The sequence below is a fragment of the Sminthopsis crassicaudata genome, chromosome 4 (genome assembly GCF_048593235.1).
Source record: "Sminthopsis crassicaudata isolate SCR6 chromosome 4, ASM4859323v1, whole genome shotgun sequence".
Classification (NCBI taxonomy): domain Eukaryota; kingdom Metazoa; phylum Chordata; class Mammalia; order Dasyuromorphia; family Dasyuridae; genus Sminthopsis; species Sminthopsis crassicaudata.
This window is the reverse complement of record NC_133620.1, coordinates 351,285,059-351,313,008: the sequence shown is the minus strand read 5'-3', so window position 1 is coordinate 351,313,008 and position 27,950 is coordinate 351,285,059. Positions and strand designations below refer to the sequence as shown.

General features: G+C 38.3%; 1 long non-coding RNA gene across 1 annotated transcript; it reads right to left on the bottom strand.

The window, feature by feature from the left end:
• Positions 1-27,950, bottom strand: LOC141541341 (uncharacterized). Its single transcript, XR_012481759.1, has 3 exons — positions 27,823-27,950; positions 26,675-26,840; positions 1-144 (listed from the first exon to the last, which is right to left on the bottom strand). It is a non-coding gene; the product is annotated as an uncharacterized LOC141541341 (long non-coding RNA).

Below are 27,950 nucleotides of genomic sequence, written 5' to 3'. Positions count from 1 at the left end.
AGACTTTTATCACAGCCTCCTTATTGGTCTCCCTACTTTAATTCTCTCCCTACTCCAGTTTATCTTCTATGTCTTCTACCTTATATTCCTGCATCCAGGACCATCTTCAGTCATCCTGTATCTTGTCAATAGGCCCAGATGACTCTAGAGAAGAAAGAGGCTGGTTAGCTTACACACCCCTTTCTCACTTAAATCCAATTCACTTGCATATCATGGTATTACCTCTTTGATGTCATGGTGGTCTTCAAGAATGAAAGATAAAAACAATATCCCTAAATTCAGAATTTCCCTTTTAAAAAAATCTCTAATAGTTGCTATTTACCTTTATTTAAAATATAAACTCTTGGGGCAATTAGGTTGCTCAGTGGTTGGAGCACTCCCCAAGGGGAGGAATCAGGAGGGCTTGAGTTCAAATCCAGCCTCATTCACCTGATACTTACTAGTTGGTGATCCTGGACAAGTCACTTAACCCTGATTGCTTCACACATACTCCCACCCCCACCCCCACCCCCAAAAAAGTTTAATTCATTAAATGCAGGCTCTTGTGTTTGGCATTTAAAACTCTTTCCAATCTGACTCCAGCTTCCTAATTCTCAAGACTTTTGACATACTCTCTTTCACGTACTCTATGTTTCAACCAAAATGCCTTAAATGACACATCTCATCTCCTACCATTAACACAAGCTGTTCCCTCTGACTGGAACATCATCTCTGCCTCTTAGAACACCAAACTTACTTCAGGTCTTCCTGATTCCCCTCCCACTCCCACCAATCCAGGTATTAGCCACTCCCCCTCTCCAAAAATTATTCTGCATACCTTTTTTTAACTTATTTATGTGAGTCCAAATTATTTTCTCCCTATGAAATGTAAGGTCCTAGAAGAAAGAGTTTTTTTCATTTTTTCCCTTTGGATTCCCAGTCCTGATAGAAAGGAGATGCTTAAAAATGTTTTATAAGCAATTGAGAGATAAAGAATTCAATTTTTAAAATGCTTATTAAATACCTACTACATACAAACCACTGTGCCAGGTGCTGAGGATAAAAAGGTGAAAAAACACATAGTTCCTCCCTTCAAGGAGTTCATAATTTCTTCCAGAGAGGAGCAATCCATTTTGACAAACAGATCAGATTGATTTTTTTTAAAGACCAGATTAATTGTATTACATGCTGTCCTAGAAGTCTTAGTACAGTTTAAAGTTTTAACTAGGTACTGGGGAGAAAAAGAGGGAGAGGGGAGGGAGAAAAGGAGAGGGGAAGGAAGGAAGGAAGGAAGGAAGGAAGGAAGGAAGGAAGGAAGGAAGGAAGGAAGGAAGGAAGGAAGGAAGGAAGGAAGGAAGGAAGGAAGGAAGGAAGGAAGGAAGGAAGGAAGGAAGGAAGGAAGGAAGGAAGGAAGGAAGGAAGGAAGGAAGGAAGGAAGGAAGGAAGGAAAGGAGAGGAGGTACTAGGGAGAAAAAGAAAGAGAGAGAGAAGGAGAAATCGAGAGGAAAGGAGGGAAGGAGAGAGGAAGAAAGAAAGGGAAAGAGGAAGGGAGAGGAGAAAGGAAGAGAGGGAGAGAAGGAGGGAGGGAAGAAGAAAAGAAAGGAAAATGTCCCTTCTTTCTTAGGACTTTATACTTTATAGGGGAGAAACAATATGGATACATACAAATAAATATATAAATGATTAAAGCTCTGCACTGTTCATTTTGCACTAACACTTTTAAGAGCCTATTTAACATAGATTGTAATGGGGAATAAAGGTGAAATCAAGACAGAATACTCAAAGAAAATTTGGAGAAGTAGAGAGTATTTTCAACTTGGAGATTCAGGAAAAGCTTCAAGGAGGAGGTGGCCCTTGAAGTGTGCCGGAAAATAAGAGAAAGAGCTTACTAGCCAGAGTTGAAGAGGGAATGCATGAAGAAGGAATGGCATGAGGATAGCCAAAATGAAAGTATAAAGATAGGAGACAGAATAGTGATTTTAGGGAATAAGAGCAGTTCAGTTTGACTAGGACAGAAAGTGCCTAAAGGAAAGAATCATTTGAAATGAAGCAGGCAAGGCAGACTGGAAACAGATTGTCAAGATCCTTAAATTCCAGATTAGGGAGCTTATTTTTTGTACTATGGGCAATAGGTTTGTTAAATAAGAGGGAGAGTACAATGCTCTGACTGTACATTTAGAAGGTTGTTTTGGCAGCTTTGAGATGGATGGCTCTTAGAAGGAAGGAGGCCCCAGGAAAGAAGACATGTTAGGAGGTTAAGAATAGTGATAAGGACCTAAAAGCCCCCAAGATCTTCCATTTAATGTTTGTATTTCCAGTTCGTAGCACAAATGAGGCATTTAATAAATGTCTGTTGTGTTGTGTTGGACTGACCTGAACTAGAGTGGTGGCTGCTATGAGTAGGGAGAAGGAGACAGAAGTAAGGGAGATAATAAGACAATAGCATCAGCAGAGCTTGGGAACTGGTTAGATCATAGAGGGGGAGGAAGAGGAAAGAGTCAGAAATGACTGAGGTTTCCATGCCTGGGTGAGTGGGAGGATTGAAGTGTCATCCACAGAAATAGAGAATCTGGGGGAGGTGGGGACTGGGAGAGACAGGTTTAGGTATAATATTCTAAGATCCCCAAGGGGATTAATGTGACAACCCTGTGTGGTAGGTAGTTAAAATATCCCTATTTTGCTTACAATGCGTGGCCCAAGGGGCACCTCACTGAACTCTAGGTTCAAATAGACCTGAGTTCAGTCACAGAAGAAAGCAAACCCCATAGAGAAGCAATTCAGATTTTTTTTTTCCTCCCCAGCAGCAGACAACATGGCTGCACACATGGTAGAGAGAAACTCCCTCCCCACACATACACCCCCATTACTAGGACTCCAAGGAAGAGCTCCTATTGGCTGTATTCCAACAAAGAAGCTACCTCAAAAGAGAGCAAAACTGGCTTTTCAGATTCATGGTAGAGACATAGAGAAGACAATCCTTCTAGGTTCAGGCTTTAATCCTCTTTGGCACAAACTCTCCTTCCTAGAAACCAAGAGACCAAACCAGGGCTTCTACTCACACCTGTCCTTTAACAAAGAGTCAGAATCCCTTCTCACAAAGGAGGCAGCTGGTAGCTAAGTAGAAAAACTGCTGGGCCTAGAATCAGAAAAACCAGACCCCAAATCTGGCCTCGAACACTTGCTAACTGATTGACTCTGGGCAAGTCCTCTCCTTAATGGTAAGATGAGGATAATAATAATATCAACCTTGAAGAGTTGTTGTGCTGATTAAAATTAGATTATATTTATAGAGTACTCAGCAAGTGTGTGGCACATAGTAGGTGCTATATATGTGATTATACTCTTCCCTTCCCATAGAGTCAAAACTTAAAAGCCCAGATACTTGAGAAATACACTGATCAAAAAAGTGATATTTATAGCTACAAAAAGGCAGAATCAGAATTCTAACCTAAAATCTTCTCCTTTCAAATCCAGTGCACTAGCACTCTGCTATACCATAGCAGCTTCCCAAAAACATTTTTAAACTACAATAAAAGATAGAAGATAAGTGCCAATTTGATTAATTGATATCATTTTAGAAGGAGGTCTCTAGTGAAGCACTATTAATGCTCTCCTTGGCTCTAAGCTGTTCAACTTCCCTTTTTAAATCAATGAAAGGACATCCAATTTGCCAGTGACATAAAGCTGGAAGTAGCAGCTAATATTTTGGATGACAGAACTAGTATCCAAAAAGATCTCAATGGACTAGAATGATGAGCTGAAACTAATAAGATTAAAATTTAATAAAGATAAATGAGAGGCAGGGGGAACACAGTGAATGGAGGGGCCAGCCTTGGAGTAAGGAAGAGCCGTCTCTGCCACATGCTACCCATATGACTCCAACAGAGAGTGCCCTGGCATTTCTGCAAAATTACAAATTACAAATAAGTTGTTCATCTGAACTTGTAGATGTTTTACTCCACAGAGCTATCCATATAGATTAAACAAAGTATAAATAAACAAACCAAAAAAATAAATAAATAAAACCCACCATACTTGAGTTCAAAAAGTCAATTATACAAGTAGTGTATGAGAGAGTCACAACTAGAAAACTTGGGGCATCTTCTAGACATGACTACTCCAGTTTCAAAGAAGTCTATGGGTACATATCTCATGAGATTCCACTGCTTGGAATACATCCCAAGAAAGTCAAAAGACAAAAAAATCCCATACCTACCAAAATAGTCATTGACCTTACTCTTTTTTGGTGGAGTTCTTTTTTTTTGTTTGTAACAAAGAAATGGGGGCAACTAGGTGGCGCAGTGGATAGAACACTATCCCTGAATTCAGGAGGACCCAAGTTCAAATCTGATCTCAGACATTTAACACTTCCTAGCTGTGTGACCCTGGGCAAGTCACTTAATCCCAGCCTCCAAAAAAAAAAAAAAAAAAAAAAAAAAGTAACAAAGAAATAATTTAAACATCCATCAACTAGAGAGCAGCTGAATAACCTGCAGGGAATCACTGTAATGGAATATTTCAATGCCATAAAAAATTATGAAAATAAAGAATTTCCCAAAAATTTCAGGATTTCTATGATATGGTCGTGAATAAAGGAATCAGAACTAGAAAAACAATCCACGCAATGACATCAACAACAAAAATATAAAATGAGATGTTAAATAACTTTAATCAGGCAATTAGCACCACGCCTGGTAGATGGTTAATGAATGCTTGACTGACTAAACAAACTTGGTTTCAAAAAAAAGGTATTTTGCTTTCTCCTTTCCCTGGAACAATGGGAAAGATCCCAACTCTAAAATCAAAGGAACTGGGTTCGAAATCTTTTCTCTTACTTAATGACTATGAATTTAGGTAAATCATTCAAGTTCTCTAGGTATCAATTTCTTCAAAAGAAAAATTAGGGAGTTGGATCTTATGATATCTATAGATTCCTCCAAGTTCTAAATTCTATAATACTAAGTATAAGACAATGGGTTTATAATAATATACTATCAGAGAATATTGATATATTGGTTTATTTTGCTAAATTATTTTTTAAATCTCTTACAAGGGAAAATATTGGATAATTTGATAAGGAGAAGAAAAGAAATGTATTTGAAAATAAATGTAATGTAAAAACAAAAGGAATAATTTTTAAAGCCATACCTCACAGAAGAAGGTGAACAATTTATTCATTATTGACAACATTGTAAAACAAACAACTTTGAAAGACATAAGAACTCTGATCAATGCAATGACCATCCAGAATCCCATAAGACTCATGATGAAACGGGATCTCCACCTCCTGACAGAGAAGTGATGAACTCAGGATGAAGAATGAGATGGATTTTTTTTAATATACTATCAATATGAGAATTTATTTTTGTTAGACCATATGTATTTATTACAAGAACTTTGTTTTTATTTTTCAATAAGAAATAGGAAAGGAAGGAGCTAGGAAGAGAAAATAGATTTATAGTTGTTGAAAAAATTAACTTAAAAATGAATTGTAATTGCAGCTCACCTATATGTTTACATTTCCAAATCAGAAGTCAATAGTTTCATTCAATCTAATAAACATTTATTAGGGCCTTCTATATACTGTGCTAGACACTGAACATAAAACAGAACTCTCACTTTAAGTACTAAGTTTTTTGGAACAATCCTGATTAGCTGGGACTTACAGGCTTCTGTTAATAGGTCTGAGTCTTTTCAACTTCTATGCTCTTCTCAATCAAAATAGTCTCTATCAGAGAATCATTACTCCTACTTAGGGTTGGAAATTCCTTGTGATGCAATAATTAGGAGTTACTTTGCCCAACTTTATACCAACAAATTTGACAACCTAAGTTAAATGGATAAATACCTTCAAAAATATAGGCTGCCCCTTTTCATAGTGGCTAGAAGCTGGAAGATGAATGGATGTCCATCAATTGGAGAATGGTTGAGTAAACTATGGTATATGAATATTATGGAATATTATTGTTGTGTAAGAAATGACCAACAGGAGAAATACAGAGAGGCTTGGAGAGACTTACATCAACTGATGCTGAGTGAAATGAGCAGAACCAGAAGATCATTATACACTTCAACAATGGTACTGTATGAGGATGTATGCTGATGGAAGTGGATATCTTCAAGAAAGAGAAGAGCTAATCCAATTCCAATTGATTAATGATGGACAGAATCAGCTACATCCAGAAAAGGAACACTGGGAAATGAATGTAAACTGTTATTTTTACCTTCTGAATCCAATTCTTCCTGTGCAACAAGAAATTCGGTTCTACACACATATATTGTATCTAGAATATACTGTAATATATTTAACATGTATAAGACTGCTTGCCATCTGGGGGAGGGGGTTGGGGAAGGAAGGGAAAAAATCTGAATAGAAGTAAGTGCAAGGGATAATGTTGTAAAAAATTACCCATGCATATGTACTGTCAAAAAAAAGTTATAATTATAAAATAAAATAAAAATTAAATAAAAAAAGAAATTCTAAAAAAAATATATATATATATATATAGGCTGCCCAGATTAACAGAGGAAGAAGTAAATTGCTTAAATAGTCCCATTCTAGAAAAAGAAATAGGACAAGCTATTAATCAACTCCCTAGAAATTCCTCATGATTCTCCACTTATTGTATGATTGCTGAACTGCATCAGGTCAATATTGGTTGAAAGGCTGTCCTTCCAAAAACAGGTAGTAATAATGATGATGATGATAGAGGAATAAGCATTTATTAAACACCTACTATGTTCCAATTCTTTTCACAAATATTTCCTTCATTTGATCATCACAATAACACTGGGAGGGAGATGCCATTATTATCTCCATTTTCTAGATGAGAAATCTGAAGCAACAGTTTAAATGATTTTACCAGAGTCAGATGGCTAAAAAGTGTCACAGCCATACTTGAACTGGCATCTTCCTGATTCTGGGTTCAGTACTCTTTCCACTGTACCACCTAGTTGGTTCCTTTTCAACAAATCCTCTGGGTCCCAGCTCCCCCCTCACCCCAGTTTTTCAACCCTTCAAGTTATTTTGATCTCTCCTATAAATAAAAAGGAAGAAAAGCATAGGAATAAATATTGAGCCCAGCAGGCAAGGTTGTTGTTTTTCTTCCTGTTGAGCCATATACCTGCCTTTATTCATAACCATAACTCCAAGATGCCGTTCCCCACTGCTTCAGGAAACAACAGGGGCCTTGGAGTGGAGAAGAGAAAGAAGTGGGGACATAACACAACCATTGAAGGGAATATTCAATGTCAGGAGAAGGGATAGCAAGGATATGAAGTGAGGATGTTACTATTTCCCCGAGGTTGGCTGTCAGTTTCACTCACCTTGGTCCATTAAAAGTTAACAGCAGCTGTGTGAGGTCTGTAGACCCTACCAATTACCAGACAACTGAGATATGGAACCACCAATCCTCCTGAGTTCCAATTTGCAACAGATCCCGCCTTCCTCATTCTTATGTGAGGAATAAGCCAATTTCAAAGTTTCTGTGTCTACAACTGATGACCAGTCCTGAGGGAAGTGTGAGTCAAACATCCTATTAGAAGTATGGTGTTATACCTTTGCCCGATCAAAGGAGGACTGAATTATACATTTCACAGAACTCTTGGGCATAAATCAGTCCTATGTGGGGCAGAGGAAAAAGCAGGAAGAAAGCTTCTGGGATTTGGGAGAGCAACAATCTCACAGTCACTTATTCAGTGTATGCCTCATATGTTTTATTATGTGTCATATTCTCTGGCTATTAAGTAATGCCTGTTTACTCATTAATTCTATGCTAAGAGTAAAAATATATGCAGCATCCCAGCATGTGCATGCCTCCATGGGGAACCACAATCCCACGACCAGAACTCACTGAAATATGGCATGTATTATTAACCAGACAGAATTAGCCAGTAGGTGGGGACTTGGGGTGCATCTTCATTTGACTGATTGGTCAGATGAATTAATTAACTGATTGATGAAGTAGCATTTATTAAGCATGCATTGTGTATCAGACACTGTACTAAGCACTGACAATACAAATCCCAGCAAGCAAAATAGTCTCTGCCCTCAAAATGCCCTCATTCTAGTGGGAGAAATGGAAGAAGATGCAGCTGAAACTGGAAAGCAGGATGAAAAGGGGGTTTTGGAAGCGAGTTGAAATGGCCTCATTTTTGGGAAATACAAGATGAAAAATCACCTATTTAAGTCCAGAGTCTCAGAACAGGAATCAAAAATGTCCAAATCCACCCAACCAAAGGTGTAGCTGATAGTAAATATTTAACAATTGGCTCTTCAAGAAAAAAAAATGTACACTTGACACAATTACAAGTTTAATCTACATAATTAATATTTTCTCCATTACTTTTCTTCTGTCTAGATAATCAAAGACATTAACAAGCCATGATGTAACCTGAAGAGTACTACCAGCTATCAAGCAAGTCAATTAATCATTCAATAACTATTTACTAAACATCTACTGTGTTTCAGGAACCACATTAGACCTGGGGATACAAAGTCAAAAGTGAAACTATACTTCAAGGACTTTCCATTCTATCAGAGGAATATAAACAAAGTAAATACAAAGTAATCTGAGGAGCAGGAAGGAGCTTGAAATTGGGAGGAGAGTGAACCAGGAAAGATTTGATATAAAAGGTGAAAAGAAACTAAGTGATATAGTGGGCAAAGCATCAGACATGGAGTCAAAGAAGACTCATATTCCTGAGTTCTAATCCAGTTTTAGAAACTAACTAGTTTTGTAACTTTGGGCAAGTCACTTACCCTATTTCCCTCAGTTTCTTAGCAAAATACTAGAATGTTTTGTCTTTTCCTTCTCTAGCTCATTTAACAGATGAGAAAACTGTAGTAAACAGGATCAAGTGACTTGTCTAGGGTCACACAGCTAGTTCATTTCTGATACAGATTTTAATTCAGGAAGATGAATCTTCTGGTCTCTAGGCTTGGCTCTCTTGTTTTTTGGCAACACCTAGATTCCTTTCCTAATTATTAGAACCTTAAAATAAAAATTAGTACGGACTCCCTTGCAAGACAGTGAGCTCTCCCACTTCTGCGATCTTTGTCAGTCAGTCAACAAGCATTTATGCCCCTTACCACAGCCAGGTACTTGGCTAAATCTGCAAATAAAGGCAAAAACAAACTCTCTGTTATGAAGGAGCATACAGGCAGAGGCTGGACAATGACTTTTCAGGATGGAAAGAACTCCAGACAAGTATGAGTTAAGGACTTAGTTTACACACACACACACACACACACACACACATTCTCTGCTTTTTTAATTCCCTTTTATTTTCTTCCACTGTTAGAATGAAAGCTCTTTGAGGGCAGGAACTAGCCTTCTTTTTGCTTGCATTTGTATTTCCAGTGTCTAGGTTAATAATACCTAGCACTTGGTAAGTACTTAATAAATGCTTATTGATTGACTGCTCCAACTGGCCATAACTAAGAAAACAATTTATAGAAAGAAAATAACATTATGCAGATTAAAAAAAAAAAAAAAACTTTGCAAGATTTTAGAATCCTGATCAATGTAATAATCAACCATGATTCCAAAAGATCAAAGACTCACTTCCTAGCAGAGCAGTGACAGACTCAGGATGAGTGGGACTCATTTCAGGACACAACCAATGTGAGAATTTGTTTTGCTGGACAAGGCATATTTTTATGGGGAGGGAGGTATTTTTCTTTTCATAATTTTTGTTGTTTAATTGGGGAGGGAGCATAGTCAAAAGGAGAAACAAAAATTATTTTTAAAATAAGAGAACAGAAGCTTAGATGACCTCTGAATCTCCTTTCAGCTCCAAGATTTTGTGATTCTATAAATTGAGAAGCACTTGTAGTAACTTCAACAGTTCATAAAGAAAGCAGGTAGGATTATAGCTGGACCTCAAAGAATGAATAGTATTTAGGAAATCAGATCTCTGAGGAAATGACAGATTTAGGGCACAATGTAGATCATCATACCAGGATTTGGCGAATGAAGATCTATTTTGACAGACACAGGATGGTCATCGAGGAGTGTTATAGGAAATAAAAGTGAAAAAGTAAGATCATAGGTTTCCAAAGTGAAAGAGACTTTAGAAGAGACTTTCACTTTAGAAACTAAGGAAATTGAGCGATCGAATAAGTGACTGAACTGGGAAGGCTTGAAGCCAAAATATGAAGGTTCTTGAATGATAGACTCCTTAGCAAAAACAAAATCTGTGACCCGTACAGATGAATTCTGACAAGCCAAAACTTTAAGCATCTCTATCTCTTCTGGCAACTCCAGCAAACAAGGCCACACCATCCTAGGCTGGGTTGTTCTTACCTGCCCCCCCACCAAAATCCCCACCCACCTTAGAGCAACTTGGGCCCTGCCCCTCACCCTATCCCACCCCTTCAGACTCAGAGTCATAGAGAGACAGACTGACCCCACCCGGATTTCTTGGAACCCACTAGGAGTGGCTGCTGATTCTTCAGAATTAGGAATAATATGCTTAGATCTAGAGAGGGCTTGCTCTCCTTTTGTCCACTAGGGGAACAGGATAGGAGTAAAAGCTCTGCATCTCCCCCTTACCCATTCTCTAACTTCTTTGCCCTCTCCCCCTCCTTACTTGAAATTAATGGGGTATAGACTCATTATTCAGAACCTACAAGGGTACAGCAACCCAAAAAAAGCAGAAAAGACTTTCCTTAACCTGAGGGAGCTCCAATCCCAGGGGAAAGTGAACACATGTAAACTCCTTACCATGAGGGATTGTTGAATTCCTTGTTCTTGTCCCCAATGGCCAGCCCAAGGCTTCTCACAATATTTATGTATTGCATGATTGTTTGACAAAAAGGGAGGCAATGTGTTACACTAGGAAGAGTGTGAAATTTGGAGTGAAAAGTTGTTGTTCAATTGTCTTAAGTTGTGTCTGACTCTTTGTGACTTCCTTCTGGGGTTTTCTTGGCAGAGATACTGGAATAGTTGGCCATTTTCTATGTGATCCTGAGTAAGTCTTTGTCTTTATTGAGCAAAGGTTGGTCGAAAATGAACTCTCAGATTTCTTCCAGCTCTCGATCTACGATCCTGTGAGGAGGGAGACACAGCTCCTGGCCTCAGGGAACTTCTATCCTGATGAAGGAGATGAAGCATACGGGCAAACGCATTGCCAGCTAGCACACAGGAACACAAGTACAATTGTCACCTACTCAATACCATAAAAAGAAATGTAAATGGAGCTACATTTCTGAGTCTTGAGAGAGAAAGAGAACAAAGGACCCACCAGAGGATGATTCAGGACCCCATTGGCTGTATTTACACAGCTTTTACTTTGGAAAAACATGCCTGTGGACACAGTGGGTGCGGCCGATTCTTCCTTGATACCTCAGGATATGTGTAAGGGTAACCCTGAAGCACCCCTCCCTGCCACTCCTGAGGTCTGAGAGAACATTCCAGCCTCATCCACTCATTCTGTGCCATTCTCGGGCTGGGGCATGCCAGCATTTCCTCCAGCAGGCTTCGGGATACCCATAGTTAGCCTTTAGTATCATGGGACCCTTTCTGGAAAATCCCATCAGTAATGACACTGAGAGAAGGGAACTTGGGGGTGGGGTAGAGCCTGCTTCAATGTGATCCATGGGGTGAGGTTTGCAGAAAGTGGGGATAGTAGGGACTGATGCAGCTCCTAGCTCTGCCAACAGCAATCTGGGACATCAAGGGTAAGTCACTTCTCTCTCAAGGCTTCAGTCTCCTGCTTGGATGGCCTAGGACCAGATGGCCTCTTAAGTCTCTTCCAGCTCACTTAGGTTTTCTGATTCATCATAACACAATATGCAAACAGTAGCAGATTTTAGGAGGGGGACAAAAACCCCTCCTTCTTAAGCCTCCCAATTCAGACTATTCTCACTGCTCTGGACAGACCTGGAACTTTGAGGGAACTTTTGAAACCTTCCTCTTTTCTGATTGCCATCTTTTATTCCTAAATCTTCCCTTCTTGTCCTTTCTTTGGGGATGGACAAGAAGAGAAACTATGTGGCCAGAGGCTCATAAAGCCTAGTTGGGAGTGTTGTAAGAGGTGTTCTTAGTCAGCTCGAAAATAAGGATTTCTTCCTGGAGGACTGAAAGAGCCAAGTCAACAGAGATGGCACTAAGAATACAAAGACAGAAATGAGCCAATTCTCAACCTTTTTTTGCTTTTTATTTTTTTTTTTAATTTTTAATATTATTTCACTTTTCCCAATACATGTAAAGATAGTTTTCAACAACTTAAACAATAGCTTATAACTGCACCAAGACATTTGGAACTCTCTATATGTGTATGTATACAAATACATGTAATATAGATATTATATTATATATTATTTGAGATACCATATATACATATATTTAGCACATACACACATGAAACCATATATGTCACATTATATACATTAACATATAAGTGCATGCATGTTTACATGTGTGTATTGTGTAAATATCAAACTATCTATTACCATATATATATGTCCCAAATAATCCCAAATAACACACAGGATCCCAAATGTCTTCATGCAAGCTCAAAACTTTACTAAGACTTGTAGAATGTATATATATGCATGTGTCTGTCTTAGACACATCTGTGTGTCTAAGTGTGAGTCTGTGCATCTGTGCATATATGCAAATTTGGGAGTCATTTGCATATATAAGACATAAGAGCTAATGATATCACCAAGGGAAAGAGTACAAAGAAATAAGAAAAGAAGATCCAAGGCAGAGCTTTGGGGAATACCCAATCTTAGGTGCAGGATTTGATAAAGATTCAACAAAGGGGACTGAGAAGGAGCAGGCAAGTAGGAGAACCCAGAAAGAACAGTGTCATCACAACAATAGCTAACATTTATAGGGAGCTTTAATGTTTATAAGATACTTTAGATGTATTATTTTCTTTAATCTTCACAGCAGCCCTGTAAGGGAGGGGCTATTCCTTTCTTTATGTTACAGCTGAAAAAACTGAGGCCAAGAGAGAGGAATAATTTGTCCAAAGTCACCCAGTTATTAAGTGTCTGAAGCAGGACTCAAATTCAAGTATCCCTGATTTCAAGTCTGACACTATATCCATAAGACCCCCTGGATCCTCTGAAGTCCAAGGACAAAGTGAGCATCAAGGGAAGAGCTTTAGGAGTTGGTCAATAGCATTGAAAAACACAAAAAGGTCAAGTAAAATGAAAATTGAAAGAAAAAGAAATTTAATAGAGAAGCAAAACTATTTTTGATAACATTAGAGACAGCAATCTCATTTGGGTGGCAGGATAGGAAACTAGACTGCAAAGAATTGAGAAAGATGTTACTGAGGATACATAACCCTTTCTAGGAGTCTGGCTATTAAAAAAAGAAGAAGAAAAAGAGATATTAGGTGTTGGTTTGAAGGATTGGCAAGTTGTTTAAAGATAGGTAAGCCTTGAATAGGTGGTGGTTGCAGGACATGTGGATAAGGTAAGATTGAAGAAAAGAAGAAAACTGGAAATGAGAAAAAGAAAACAAATGAGGTATTTAGCCTTGAAAAGGACAGTAAAATAACATATTTAATATATATGGGAATGCCTGCCATCTAGGGGAGGGGGTGGAGGGAAAGAGGAGAAAATTCGGAACAGAAAGGAGTGCAAGGGATAATGTTGTTAAAAAAAATTACCTATGCATATGTACTGTCAAAAAAAAAAAGTTATAATTATAAAATTAATTTTAAAATTTTGATATAAAAAAGTATTTGTCTTATAGAAAAAAAATTCTCAAATATTACAAATAAACTAAATGATATGGAATTGTGTCCTTGGACTTGAGGGGAATTTATTTGCAATTATAGGAAAGTTTTTAGATGACACTGGCTGTGATCTTTCTCACAGCTGAAGTGCTACAAATAATCTTTGTTTTGTTATTAATAAATTATATATTTGGTAATTAAATAAATAAATAAAAGAAAAGGACAGTAAATACTTACCTTTTTATTAGAGAGGAGCAAAAGAAGAGAAACAAAGAGGAGATGAGAAAGAGGGATCTTGAGTTTTAGAGTGAGGGAGAAAAGGGAGCTCCAGATAAATAGGAGGTGCTAGTATAGCTCTCCTGGAGGAGGTAAAGGAAGCAAAGATTGTGGGATTAATTGGGGATTAGGCTAGAAGAACTCTGAAGAGCACTATGATTCCATAACCCCAGGGAGGTTGATTTCAAACACCCTGCTAACAAATATATATTGGTAGTACTTCTCACTGACCTAATGTATGATCTCTCAGTACCTGTCAATTTCTATATTGGCTTTAATTTTATATCATTAAACTATTAATAATTTTATAACTATTGTATATAATTTTCATGATAAATATTATTACTAATAGTCCTATTATTAATATTAATGAGTTTAACACTAATGTGTTATGAGAAATAATGAAAGTCATGGTTTCAAAAAAACTTGGGAAGATTTTTTGAATTGAGCAGAGTGAAGTAAACAGAATTAGGAGAACCATATATACAATAACAATAATATTGCAAAGAAAAACAACTATAAAAGGTTTGGGAACTGTGGTCATCTCAATGACTATCACAATTACAGAGGACTCATGATGAAACAAGCTTCCTATCTCCTGATAGAGAGGTAATGGACTCAGGGTAGGGATTAAAACTTAAAAAAAAAAATTTAGACATGACCAATGAAGGAATTAGTTTTGCTTGACTACATGTTTGTCACAGGGATTTTGTTTTTCTTATATTCTCAATGGAAGATGAAGGGGCAAGAGGTAAATAATAAAGATCTGAAAATAAAATAAATTAAAATTGAGTTAAATTTTTAAAATTAAATAGATTTAATGAGTTCAGGCTTGAAATAGGGAATCAAATTAAGAAACACTGTCAGAATCCCCAATTATGCTAAGACTTGAAAATCAAAGAATCTTGGAAAGACAGGAAGCAGGAAGCCTGAATACCATATTCCCCAAAATAACTCTATAAATTCTGGGCACAGCCAGTTAGGGTGGGTCCATGGCTTCTTGATACTAGAAGAGGAAATCAACACATTTTCTTCCTTGACTGAGACAAAGAGTTAAGTTGGGGCAGGTAGATGGTGCAGTGAATAAAGCACCAATCCAAAAACAGAAGAAACTGAGTTCAAATCTGATCTCAGACCCTTAACACTTCCTAGCTGTGTGACCCTGGGCAAGTCACTGAACCCCAGTTGCCAAAAAAAAAAAAAAAAAAAAAACCTAGAATGAAGTTGAAGATGGGGGACATGGAACTGATGCTTAGAAATCACAGCTCCCTGTTCTTAAGTTCACTGCCCTTCTGGCAAATCTGTTTGGAACCTAGTGATGCCAACCAGGGAAGAATCCAGCCCTGGATCATAAGATCATAAATTTAGAGCTGGGAGGACGTTGGAAGTCATCTAGCAATTTTCTTCCTATATTTTTTTTAATAGATGAGAAAACTGAGGTTTACAGAGATAAAATGACTTGCTCAATCAAGGTTTCACAAAATTGAGCAACAAAACCATGATTCAAACTAGAGTGTTTGGATTTGTTTAGTGGTCTCTGGGGTTATTTATAATAGAAAAGGGAATATGCAAATTCAGAAAAAAATATACTGGGATAAATAAGGTAATTAAAAGTCTATAAAACTCTCTAGTCTCAGACTAAATGCTATTTTAACTTAAGTTATTCTAATAATACTTAGCTTTAATATAATCCTTAAAAGATTTGCAAAGTGATATATATACATATACATATGTATAGACTACATTTACATGTGTGTATGGATGTATCATATACATATGTATATACACATGTGTACGCGTGTATGCACGTATGTGTTGTGTACACATGTGTGTTGTGCAGGTATGTGCGTGTGTGCTTTGTATTTGTGTATGTTGTATATGCTATGTGCATATGTGTGTATGTGAGCATGTATCTATAATGTGTGTATTGATTATCTATGTGTGCGTTATATATGCATTATATGTGTGTTTGTATTTGTGTAAATGTGCATGTATATATTATATCGTGTGTCTATATGTATGTGTGTATGTGTGTTTATGTGTGTATGAATATATGCATGTTTTATATATTTATGTGTGTGTATGTAATTTCATTTTATCCTCACGAGAACACTGGGAGGTAAATGCCATTGCTCTCTCCATTCCATAGGTGGAAGAACTGAGGCAGAAATTAAATTATTTTCCCAGGGTCACATAGCCAGGAAATATTGGAGATCATATTTGAACTCAGATGTTCTTGATCTGAGGCACTAGGTACCTTGATGGATAGAATGCTCAGGCCTGGAATCATATTCATTCCCTCAGTCTGGTTCCAAACTACCTTTTAAGTCTTTTTTTTTTTTTTTTTTTTTTGAGGCTGGGGTTAAGTGATTTGCCAAGGGTCACATAACTAGGAAGTGTTAAGTGTCTGAGCTCAGGTCCTCCTGAATTCATGGTTGGTGCTCTATCCACTGCGCCACCTAGCTGCCCTCTATGTTTTCAGTCTTAATTCCCATATACTTTCCTTCATATGATCTATTTTCCAGATAAATGGAATATATTAGTTGTCCCCATAATGGTCCATCTTCCCAAGACTTATCATCTACACATTTAAAAAAAAACAAAAACTATTTACTACTTGTTAGATAATAATCTTTTCAGTCCTTGGTCTTTGTTCATCTATAAAATGAATCTTCTCCAGTGCATTGTCCCCAAAGCGTCCTGCTTCTCTTTAATCTTGTTTCTACCTGTTTCTTACTCTCTACAAACACATTCAAGTCTCTCTCATCCTTTAAAATGAAAACAAACAAATAAACACACTAAAAATAACAACCTTCCTTTAGACCCTTTCCAAAATCCCTACCAGGGGTCAATATCTCTTCTCTCTTTCTCAGGTTATCTTTTTGCAAAAGTTGTCTATAATCAGTCCTCTCCTCTCCAGAATTTCTCAAGCCTAACTATTCTCATCCTCTTCACTCAATTTGAGATCACTGTTGTTGCTGTTCAGTCATGTCTGACTCTTTGAAGCCCCATTTGGGGTGTTCTTAACCAAGATTCTGGAGTGGTTGGCCATTTCCTTCTCCAGCTCATTTTACAGATGAGGAAACTGAGGCAAACAGGATTAGGTGACTTGCCCAGGGTCACACCCCAGGGAAGGGTCTGAGATAGGATTTGAACTCAAGAAAGATGAGTCTTCCTGACTTCAAACCAGGCACTCTATTCATTGAATCACCTTGCTGTCCCTTTCAAAACGACCAAAAAATTTTAGTTGCCAGATTGAATGGCCTTCTCTTAATCTTCTTCATCTTTTTTGACTTCTTTGAAGCATCTGACCTTGATGACCAGCTTCTCCTGCTGGATACACTCTCCCCTTTGATTTTCCATTCTCTTGGTTCTCTTAAAAATCTACAACTCTCAGTCTCCTTTGATGGGTCACCAATCATGTTGTGACTCCCCACTATAGGTCTACTCTAAAGTTATGTCTTAGGATCTCTTCCCTTCTCTTTACACTCTCTCCTGGTGACCTCATCAGCTCACATGAGTTTAATTATCATTTCTACCCAAATATCTCCCAAACCTGTGACTCTAGCCCTAGTCTTCTAGTCTCACATTAACTGCTTGCTGGATATTTTGAACTGGATTTTTTCCTCTCTTGGACATTTAAAACCTTTCACAATCTGTAATTAACCTTTACAGTCTTATTGATGAGGGTTGGGGTCCCTTTAAGATTCCTTTCGAATTGCCCAACCCATGGCTGACCTTGATTCACAAATCCTGGTCAAAGGCACCCTTTGAATATCTGGGCCCAGCTCCCACTATTAGCTCAGCTTCCCCCCAGCCCTCACCTGATCTGAGCTAACTGAAAAGCCCGCCAAGAACTTAGGGGTACCGTCCATCATCTTCTAAGTATAAAAGAAATGAGCCGGAGCGCTCTCATTGCAGGAGCCCTCCCATCAACACATGGTATCCTTCCAGCCATGTAAGGGTTCCTGCCCGCCCAGCGGCCACCTCTGGCCCTGGCGTCTTTCTAACTGAGCTTTACTTCCAAATTTCTACAATAAACCTTTCATTTATCAATCTAGGTTTTCAGGCCTGTAAATTCATTTACAGGGGACACTGCGCCTCATGGGATTATCTATGCACTGAGAAATGGAGTTCCTTTCCTTTCCCTCATTATTATTACCCATTACCATCCTCCACCCACATTCTGGTCCAGCCAAATTAATCTTGCCGGTCCTCCTATAGGACATTCATCTCCCTCATGGCTGAAATGCCTTCCCTCTTTAATGCTGAATTTCAGAATTCCTAGTCCTTTAATGATCACTTTTTCTGATCACCCAGATATTAATGCCTTCCTTCCATATCCTCCAATACCTCCATTCTCCAATGAATCAAGACTTGCCTACTACATGATTGGCTCTGTGCTAGTCAATGAGAATACAAATACAAAAGAAAAAATAATCCCTACCTTCAAGAAACTTGTAGTATGCTTCTTGAAGGTAGGGATTATTTTTGCTTTTGTCTTTGTATTTTCATTGACTAGCACAGAACATTATTGGAAGTATTGATTGACTGGAGAATATTTGGAGATTTGGAAAATATTTTTGGTGAGGTTGGGATGGGGTACCTGGAAATCCCAGGCTGTCTGAGCATGGCCTGGCACTTGATGCTGAATAAATGATTGTTCTTCCTTTGGTTGTTTACTTCAGTGAAATCAGGTACATTGGAACAGGCCGGCCTCTGGGCACCCTTTTTGCAGGCTGCTTGGCCCTTAGGGGTCTGTAATCCTAGAAGCTATTGTGGAGGCCCAAAAGCTGACCCAGGAGCCTCAAGGGATCCAGGAGAGACAACAAGTCTCACCGCCCTATATACATTGCAACTTAATCCTGGAGCCTGGCTCTATGGTGGTAAAGGCAGATGGTGACAATGGTTCCTAGGACCCTCCTCTCCAAAGGGAGGGAGGGGGAAGGGGTTTCCAGCAGACTCCAGCATCATTAGTCCCTGGGGCAGGGCGTCCTGCTCCCAGGAAAGCCAAGTCTGTGATGAAAGCCAGACTCAAGGGTTGGCTGAGCTGGGGCTGGGGAGGCAGGGTTGGGCTCTGGGAAGGCCTTGGGATACCAAGATTGCGAAATCAGAGATTGTAGAGAAAGCAAAGGGAATCCAGCTTGGTGCTTGAGGATGTGGGGAGGAGGAGACCATTGCCCGCCCAACTCAGACCTTCATTTGCAGGATCTGTTTTGCAGTGACATTTAATTCCAAATTGTTTGTTCTCTCCATGGAAGCCTCGGCTCAGCAAACCACGGGAATATCATTTGTAAAGGAATTCGGGCCCTGGAACCCTCTCCTCCTGCTCTGCAGGGGGGAGCCAGGCCAGGCTTCAGCACCACAATAACAAACCCTAAGCCCAAGGCATGCAGCAGGCCTTAGCTCAGGGTCAACTGGGGACAGCTGGGGAGGCCCGCCTTCAGCCCTGCAACTCCAGCCCGCCTCTGATTCTCCCCAGGGGGTCTATTGTTTCCCCAATTTGGGGCCTGCCTCTTTTCTGGGTGTGATCAAAGCTGATTTCCTAGACTGTTACAGCTGGAGGGAACCTGACAGAAATTCCAGTGCAACCCCCAAAATTTTTTTCACGCAGGAACTGACTCCCAGAGAGGGAAAGTAATTTGATAGAAGTCACACAGGGAGTTAACGAATATTCCTGACATTGTTCTGAAGCAAGCATTCTTAACCTGGGGTCCTCAGTCCTGTCAGTTGTATGTGAATAGATTTCAGGGGAGTCTGTAAACTCAAAAGGGAAAACAATTACATCTTTATTTTCATTAACTTCTAACTGCATTTTAGCATTCCCTTTTATCCTTTAAAAACATTCTTCTGAGAAGGGGCTCACAGGTTTCATCAGTTTGTCAAAGGAGACCGTGACTCAGATATATGTTGTTCTCCTGCTAATAATAATAATAAGCACTTTTGAGTTTTGTAAAGTACTTTATATAGATTATCTGATCTTCAAAAATCAGTGCTTTTATTTTCCCCATTTTACAGATGAAAAAATGGAGGCTGGGAGAGGATAAATGACTTGGTATCACTGCTAATAAATCTTAAAATAGAATTTGAACTGACTCCATATCCAGCATTTTATCCACTGCACTCCCTGGCTGCCTGCCCAAAAATTTCTCATACTCCTCTCTCTGAGGCTATTTGGCTCAACAGAGTAGCTGAGAATGTTAATAAATCCAAGGTCACATATTCAGTACTTGATAAAATGTTACCTTTGCTTTGTCCTCTGCAACTCTCTAACTCAGGCCACCATCATAGATAAACATCCCAGAAATTGGGGCAGCATGAGGATGACTCAGTCATTCTACAGCCTACAATTCCCTCTACAACCTTTCACTCACTCATTGAGGAGATTCAGGAGTGAATCTGACAAGATAAAAGACAACACTATAGTCCCCTCATTTTTCCCTTCTTGGAATCCTAGTGTATTTCAATTAAATTCAACAAAAAATTATATGCTTTCTCATACCTTACATCAAAGAATAAGGTCAAAATGGATTCACGATTTAGACATAAAGGGTGATATTATAAGCAAATTAATAGAGCAAGAGATGATCTAACCCTCAGATCTTTGGAGGAGATATTTATGGCCAAAGAACTAGAGAACATTATGAAATGAAAAATGGATAATTTTGATACATTAAATAAAAAAGGCTTTGCACAAACAAAGCCAATGCAGCCAAGATTAGAAGAGAAGCAGAAAGCTGGTAAATAATTTTTATAGCCAGTGTTTCTGATAAAGGCCTCATTTCTAAAATATAGAGAGAACTGATTCAAATTTATAAACATGAAAGTCATTCCCTAATTGATAAATGGTCAAAGGATATGAATAAATAATTTTCAGATGAGGAAATTAAAGTCAGTTATGGTCATATGAAAAAATGTTCTAAATCACTATTGATTAGAGAAATGCAAATTAAGATAGCTCTGAATTACCACTTCACTCCCATCAGATTGGCTAAGATGACAGGAAAAAATAATGATAAATGTTGGAAGGAATATAATAAAAAACTCGGACACTAATTCATTGTTCTTAAAGTTGTGAACTGATCATTCTAGAAGGCAGTTTGAAATCATCCCCAAAGAGCTATAAAATTGTTCATGACCTTTGATCCAGCAGTCACTACTGGGTCCCTATTCTAAAGAAATCATAAAAGAAAGAAAAAGACCCCCCCATGTACAAAATGTTTGTAGCAGCTCTTTTTGTTGTGACAAGGAATTGGAAATTGAATGGATGCTCATCAGTTGGGGAATAGGTGAATAAGTTATGATATATGAATGTAATGGAATATTATTTTCTAGAAGAAATGATGGGCAAGCTGGTTTCAGAAAAGCCTGGAAAGTCTCATTTATATGAACTGATGCTGAGTTAAGTGAGCAGAACCAGGAGAATATCGTATATAGCAAGATTACATAATGATCAACTGCAATGTGGTGATCCAAGATAATTCCAATAGATTTGGGATAGAAAATGTGATCCACATCTAGAGAGAGAACTATGGAGACTGCATATGGATCAAAGCATAGTTTTTTCACCTTTTTGTTTGCTTTTTCTTTCTCATGATTTTTTTTTTTTTGGTCTGATTTTTCTTGCACAACATGACAAATATGAAAATATATTTGATATTGAATTAAAAAAAAGAAAAAAGAAAAAGATAGGATCAGTTAGGTAGTACAATAGATAGAGAGCAGACTCTGGAGTCAGGAAGAATTGAATTCAAATCCAACCTCAGACACTTACTAGCTGTGTGAGCCTGGGCAAGTCATTTAATCCTGCTTGCCTCAGTTTCCTCATCTTGATGAGGAAACCCCAAAACTCTTAAAACCTCCTAGGACTCTGCCTCAGGGAAGGGACTCTACCCCAAGCAGTTTCATCCTTATCTAAAAACCCATTGAATTCTATTCAAATTCTAACCCTGGCTGAAACTCAAGCTGAAGCCAACCTGGGACTCCACCCATGAGCCCTTTTGATTGTCCAAAGCCCCCTTATTATAAAAAGAGCCAAACTGGAGTCCACTCTGCACAGGTCCCAAATATGGCATCCTAACGCCAGCCATGTCAAGGATTTCTGCCCACTGGAACTGTGGTTATGGTGCCCTTTATCTCTACCCTCAACTTTAGTAACCAGACTTTACTTCCAAACCCCATAATAAACTTCTTTTATCAATCTAGGTTTTCGGGTCTGTTAATTCCTTTACAGAGGACTCTTGTGCCACTACTAGAGCTCATTTAACTCTGTATTATTGTGCCAAATCCAAAGGGGTTGCAAGGGAGCTTTATTTGACTCCCTGTATCCCGAACCTGCCACTAGATCTCAATTAAGCCTAATTTCATTTAGGTATTTCTTATCTAGTTCTCATCAATCTGTAAGTAAGCTGGAGAAGAAAATAGCAAATTATTCCAGTATTTTTACCAAGAAAACCTCAAGCAGGATCACAAAGAGTGAGACATGACTGAAATAACTAAACGAAAACAGCAACAAAGATGGGGGAAAAAGGCAATCTCTGCCCTCAAAAGTCTTACATTATATGAGGTAGATACATGTACACAGATAAAGTAATAAAAGGTTATTGTAGGGAAGCAGAGCTTTAACAACAGGAAGCATTAGAGAATGTTTCATAGACAAGAGAGAAACTATTCATCATCCACTGAACAATTAGTTATTAGAAATAACTAGAATTTATCCTCACAACAACCCTAGAAAAAGGTGTTATTATTAATCTCCATTTTACAAATGACAAAATTAAAGCAGACAAAGGTGAAGTGACCTGTCCTAAGTGAGCTGGTTAAATCTGTCTAAGGCCAGATTTGAAATTGGATCTTTCTGATTCTCAGGAAAAGTGCCCAACCCATCTAGCATTTATTTTGTTTCAGCCACTGGGTTAGGGGCTAGATATACAAAGACAGGAGCAAAATAGATTCAGCCCTTAATTCCTCATTGTAAAATGAGAAAGGCACACTGGATGGACTCCAGCTCCAAATTATAGAACCTATGATTCAAGTTACATTTTTGTTGTTTGTCCTTTGTTCTGAGAGATGACCACGACATTAGGGAAGTGATGCTACATGCAAGTGAATTCAATTTGAGTCAGGGAGAGGCTGTGCAAAGTTACCTGCCTTTCTTTCCCCTTCAGAGCCATCTGGGTCCAGTAGCCAGAAGTAGATCAGGATGACTGGAGATGGCCCTGGATGCAGTGGGAGACTGGGACCTTTTTAAAGTAAGGGTTTTTGCCAAGTCTCAGTTTGACTGATTTGACTTAATGATTAAGACTGACCAAAATAGAAACAATTGCTATTTATATTTACTCTGAGCCAATCAGGGCCCAAACAAAGATCAAATGGGGTTTACGACTGGGACCTTTTGTTGGTCAGTCAATGAGAGCTAGAGTGATTTGTGTCTAAGGCATGGTCCTTGAGAAAGAAATCTAATCTGAGAACCCCAAGATATCCTGCAGGGTTTCAGCAATCACAATTTACATTCCTTTGGGCAGAGCACCATCAGGAAAGGAGGAATGGAGGCAGGGAGGGAGGGAGGGAGGGAGGAATAAATCTTGAGACCAGCAGCTCCTACTTGTAGAGGGTCACAGACAGTGGGGGAACTCTAGGTGAAGTATAAGACCCTTCAGCCCAGAGGGAACTTTCTGACCATCTCTGGTTTGGCTTCCCATCTCCCTTTGTTGTTCTCACCCTTCCTGAGAAGTCAAGGAGGGTGTGACCATCTGTGTTCTACTTGAAGCAAGGGATATTTACAGTAAAGAGAGGTCAGACAACGCAACTGCCTCTCAGTCTCCTTGTATCATCATCATCCTCTCCCATGAAAAGATCCATTCTACAGGTCTGAGTTAGACCTCCAGCAGCCAACAGCAGGTGGTTCCCTTATCACAACACCTACTCATAGAGGTTATTGTTTGTCCTTTGTTCTCAAAGACAATCGTGACATCAGGTAATCCCATGACAGACAAGTGAATTGGATTTAAGTGAGGGAAGCTAATCTCTCTCTCTCTCTCTCTCTCTCTCTCTCTCTCTCTCTCTCTCTCTCTCTCTCTCTCTCTCTCTCTCTCTCTGTCTCTCTCTCTCTCTCTCTCTCTCTTTCTGTCTCTCTCTCTCTCTCTCTCTCTCTCTCTCTCTCTCTCTCTCACACACACACACACACACACACACACACACACACACACACACCTTATATTTTGTCATATCATATATATAACTAGATGACCTCTAGCTCCAATCTATGACCCTAATGTTCTTACAAATATGCAACATATAACATGTTAGTTAGCCTCTGGCTCTAATCCATGACCTTAGGATCCTTGTTACATATATATAATAAATGACACATGTGCTTATATAACATATATGTCATAATGACTGAACATCACAATAAAAAATACATATAAATAGATGCAAGGTGATTTTGTGCATTAGTAATTGAAAAGATCAGCAGAAGCTCAGACCTGAAGAAAAATAAGAATATTTAGGAAAGTACATTTCAGGCATAAGGGATATCCAGTACAAAGGCATCGAGATGGGAAATGGAGCTGCAATTTGACTGGACTGTAAGAAACATGAAGGAGAGTAATAAGACTGGAAACTTAGAATGAGGGCGTGTTGTGGGCTTTCAATGTCTAATTTATGGTTGATCCTGGAGATAATAGAAAGTCATTGCAATTTATTGAATAGGACAGTGGCATGGCCATTTTCATGATTTAGGGAAATCAATGCAACAGCTGTGGAAGGATGGATTGGGAGGGGGAAATAATTGAGATATCAAGGTCTCTAAAAGATAAAATAACACCGACAAGAAGTGATGAGGGCCTGAACTAAGGTAGTACTGGTGAGAGTGGAAAGAAAAGAAAAAAACTTGTATGAAAGTAGAAATGACAAGATTTGGCAACTGAAGCAATCAAAAGATAGACATTGAAGATTAGAGGTAGGTAGTTGTCAATCTAATGAAGAGAATAGAAGGAAATGGAAGCAAAAGTACATGCAAAGAAATTGGTCTTGGCAAAGGATAACTATCACTTTATCAGAAACTGTGGAAAAGGAGGGAAGAGGTTGAGGTCAAGAAATCATAAAAAGAAGGAAAAACATCAAAGTAAACAGTCTTAACTGTTCTCCATGTATCCTTAGGCCTTCTGAACCCAGGTGGACCCCACTAAGAGACCCTAGATCTGGGTTCATGTTCATAGGGTATAGGTTTAACCTCCTATAAAGAGAGGGATCAAACTCTTTTTTTGTCATAATCTGGCTCTTTTAGCACCAATCTCAGAACACTGAGGAAAATCATTTGAAGCTTGGTATATTATAATTCAATCTCCAAAAGGGAGAAGTATAAAATTCAATATACAATGTATATCAGGTATAGGGCAGTTATTTATTCCTCTACTACAAAAGAAATACTTAAAACAAATATTCATAAGTATACATTGACAAAAACTTAAAAACTCTATAGTGTCATTAGATCAAAGAGTGAGTAAGAGAGTGAGCTATAAGAAGACAAGAAAGTTAGGAAGGGGCCAGGTTATCAAGGGCTTTTTAAAGGCCAAACAGAATTTCTTACTTGATCTTAGAGGCAATAGCTAATTGCTAAAGTTTATTGAGTGGGAAGATCAAGGATGTCACTGAATCCAAAAGTACCTCAAAGGAGATAAAATGTTAGTAGATTGGAAAAAAAAAAAATGTTCTACATAAACTAGCCTAATCTTATAATTCCTGTATTCTATTCTGCTCTTTCCCCCATATGCCTTTGCTCAATAGTCTCCTCTTACATCTTCGCCTTCAGTATTAGATTGCAATGGATAAAGAGTATAATAATGATGACATAAGATTCAGTGTCTCCCCAGGACACTAATCAGGCTTTTGGGCCTCCATGGCAGCTTCTAGAAAAACAGACTCACCTAAAGAGTCAAGATTCTTTTCTTTTCAAAGTCCAGCTCAGGTACTACCACTTCAATGAAGCCTTCCATCTTTCTCCCAAATTCTGACTAAAAGGTTAGAGAGGCACTTTTATACTTATAGGGAAAGAGATAATTTTTCTAAGTGTTTTGTAAACCTTAAAGTTATACAATAGGCACTACATTTGTACGAACATATAGAAACACACACACATTATTAAGACAAGGATTTCACTAGGGAGATGTAAGAAAAACCTGTTCTATGGCAAATAGCAGAAGTAAATACTACAAAGATAAAAGAGAGAGAAGGACAAGATCAAGGAATATTAATCAGTCCATTTTGGCTAGAAGCAAAAATATGTGAATGAGATTAGTGTGAAAAACAGTTGGGAAAAAAAGATAAAAAAGGGTGGAGCAGAATAAAAGGAAAAGGTAAGTTAAGAAAAGAAAAAGAAAAAAGGAAGGAAGGAAGGAAAGAAGGAAGGGAGGGAGGAAGGAAGGAAAGAAAGAAGGAAAGGAGGGAGGGAGGAAGGAAGGAAGGAAGGAAGGAAGGAAGGAAGGAAGGAAGGAAGGAAGGAAGGAAGGAAGGAAGGAAGGAAGGAAGGAAGGAAGGAAGGAAGGAAGGAAGGAAGGAAGGAAGGAGGGAAACAGAAGCATTTTTAAATGCACAGAAGAGAATAGAATGAACTCCAATAGGAGTCACAGACCACGTAGCTTTAAAAATTACATATTAATTTTATTATTAAAGAAAAGTAAGCAACAACCAGCAGGTTGATTTCAGAGAGACTTACATGAACTGATGTTAAGTGAAGTGAGCAGAACCTGGAGATCATTGTACACAGCAACAAGATTATACGATGATCAATTCTGATGGATGTGGCTCTTCAACAATGAGATGATTCAGACAAGTTCCAATGATCTTGTGATGAAGACAGCCATCTACACCCAGAGAGAGGACTGTGGGAACAGAATATAATTCATAACATAGCATTTTCACTCTTTTCATTGTTGTTTGCTTGCATTTTATTTTTTTTCTCATTTTTTCTTGTTTAATTTGGTTTTTCTTGTGCAGAAAGATAATTGTATAAATATGTAATGTTGAAAAATCATTCATTCATATGTTTTGAAAATAAAAAGCTTTAATTTAAAAAAAGAGAAAAGTCAGCTATACATAATAGAGATCTGTAATTTCATAAGCAATCCTCTTTTTGTTGTTGTTCTATGTTTATGAAATTTTTCTTTGACATGTAAAAATTTTTAACAATTTAAGAAAAAAATAAGGCCAGAAAGAAAAATTGGTGTTAAATTATGGAGGGCTGAGAATATCAAGTTAAAAAACTTGTATTTTATTCAGCTAGTTAATTCTCCCCTTGAACAGAAGGGAAAGGGAAAAGAAGGCCAGAAACTTCACTTGAATTTCCTGAGGCAACTCAGCAAATTGGTAGCAGCATCAGGATTTAAATCTACCTTGTAGAATCATGGTTCTGGCATAATTTCAATATCCATCTTCTATTTTAGCTTACACAATGATGAATGGAAGACATCTCTTCATGCTATATTTTTGGAATACTGCACCCTAATGTTATGAGGAAAAAAATGATTAGTTCTTTGTGTCCACTTGAAACACCACTCAGGGACTCAAAGGACCCAATGACCTCAGATAGGAGGTAGTGAAGCAAAAAATTGATCAGATAAGTTTTCCAATAGGGCTAGAACTGGGAAAAATAGTTCTCCCTTATTCCTATTACTGGCTGGAAATAGGAAGAAATTTCAATTTCTCCTTGGAGAAGAACCAAATAGTGGTGCCTTTCATCACTTACATCCCAATGTTTGAGCCTTGTCTCAGTCTTCTCCAAAATTTAACCACCACCCCAAAGCTGAAGCCATTTCCCAATAATTCACAGGATAGATCTCATACATAGATACTACTGTTACTCACATAGACTGTAACTTCAGAATTAGGGTTGGCATCCACAGCTTTTCATTTTGTGCCACTCTTGTCCCTGTTCTTCCATTGATCTACCATAGCCTGATTTGCTGGAGACTTTCCTCTAGATCTTGTAACCT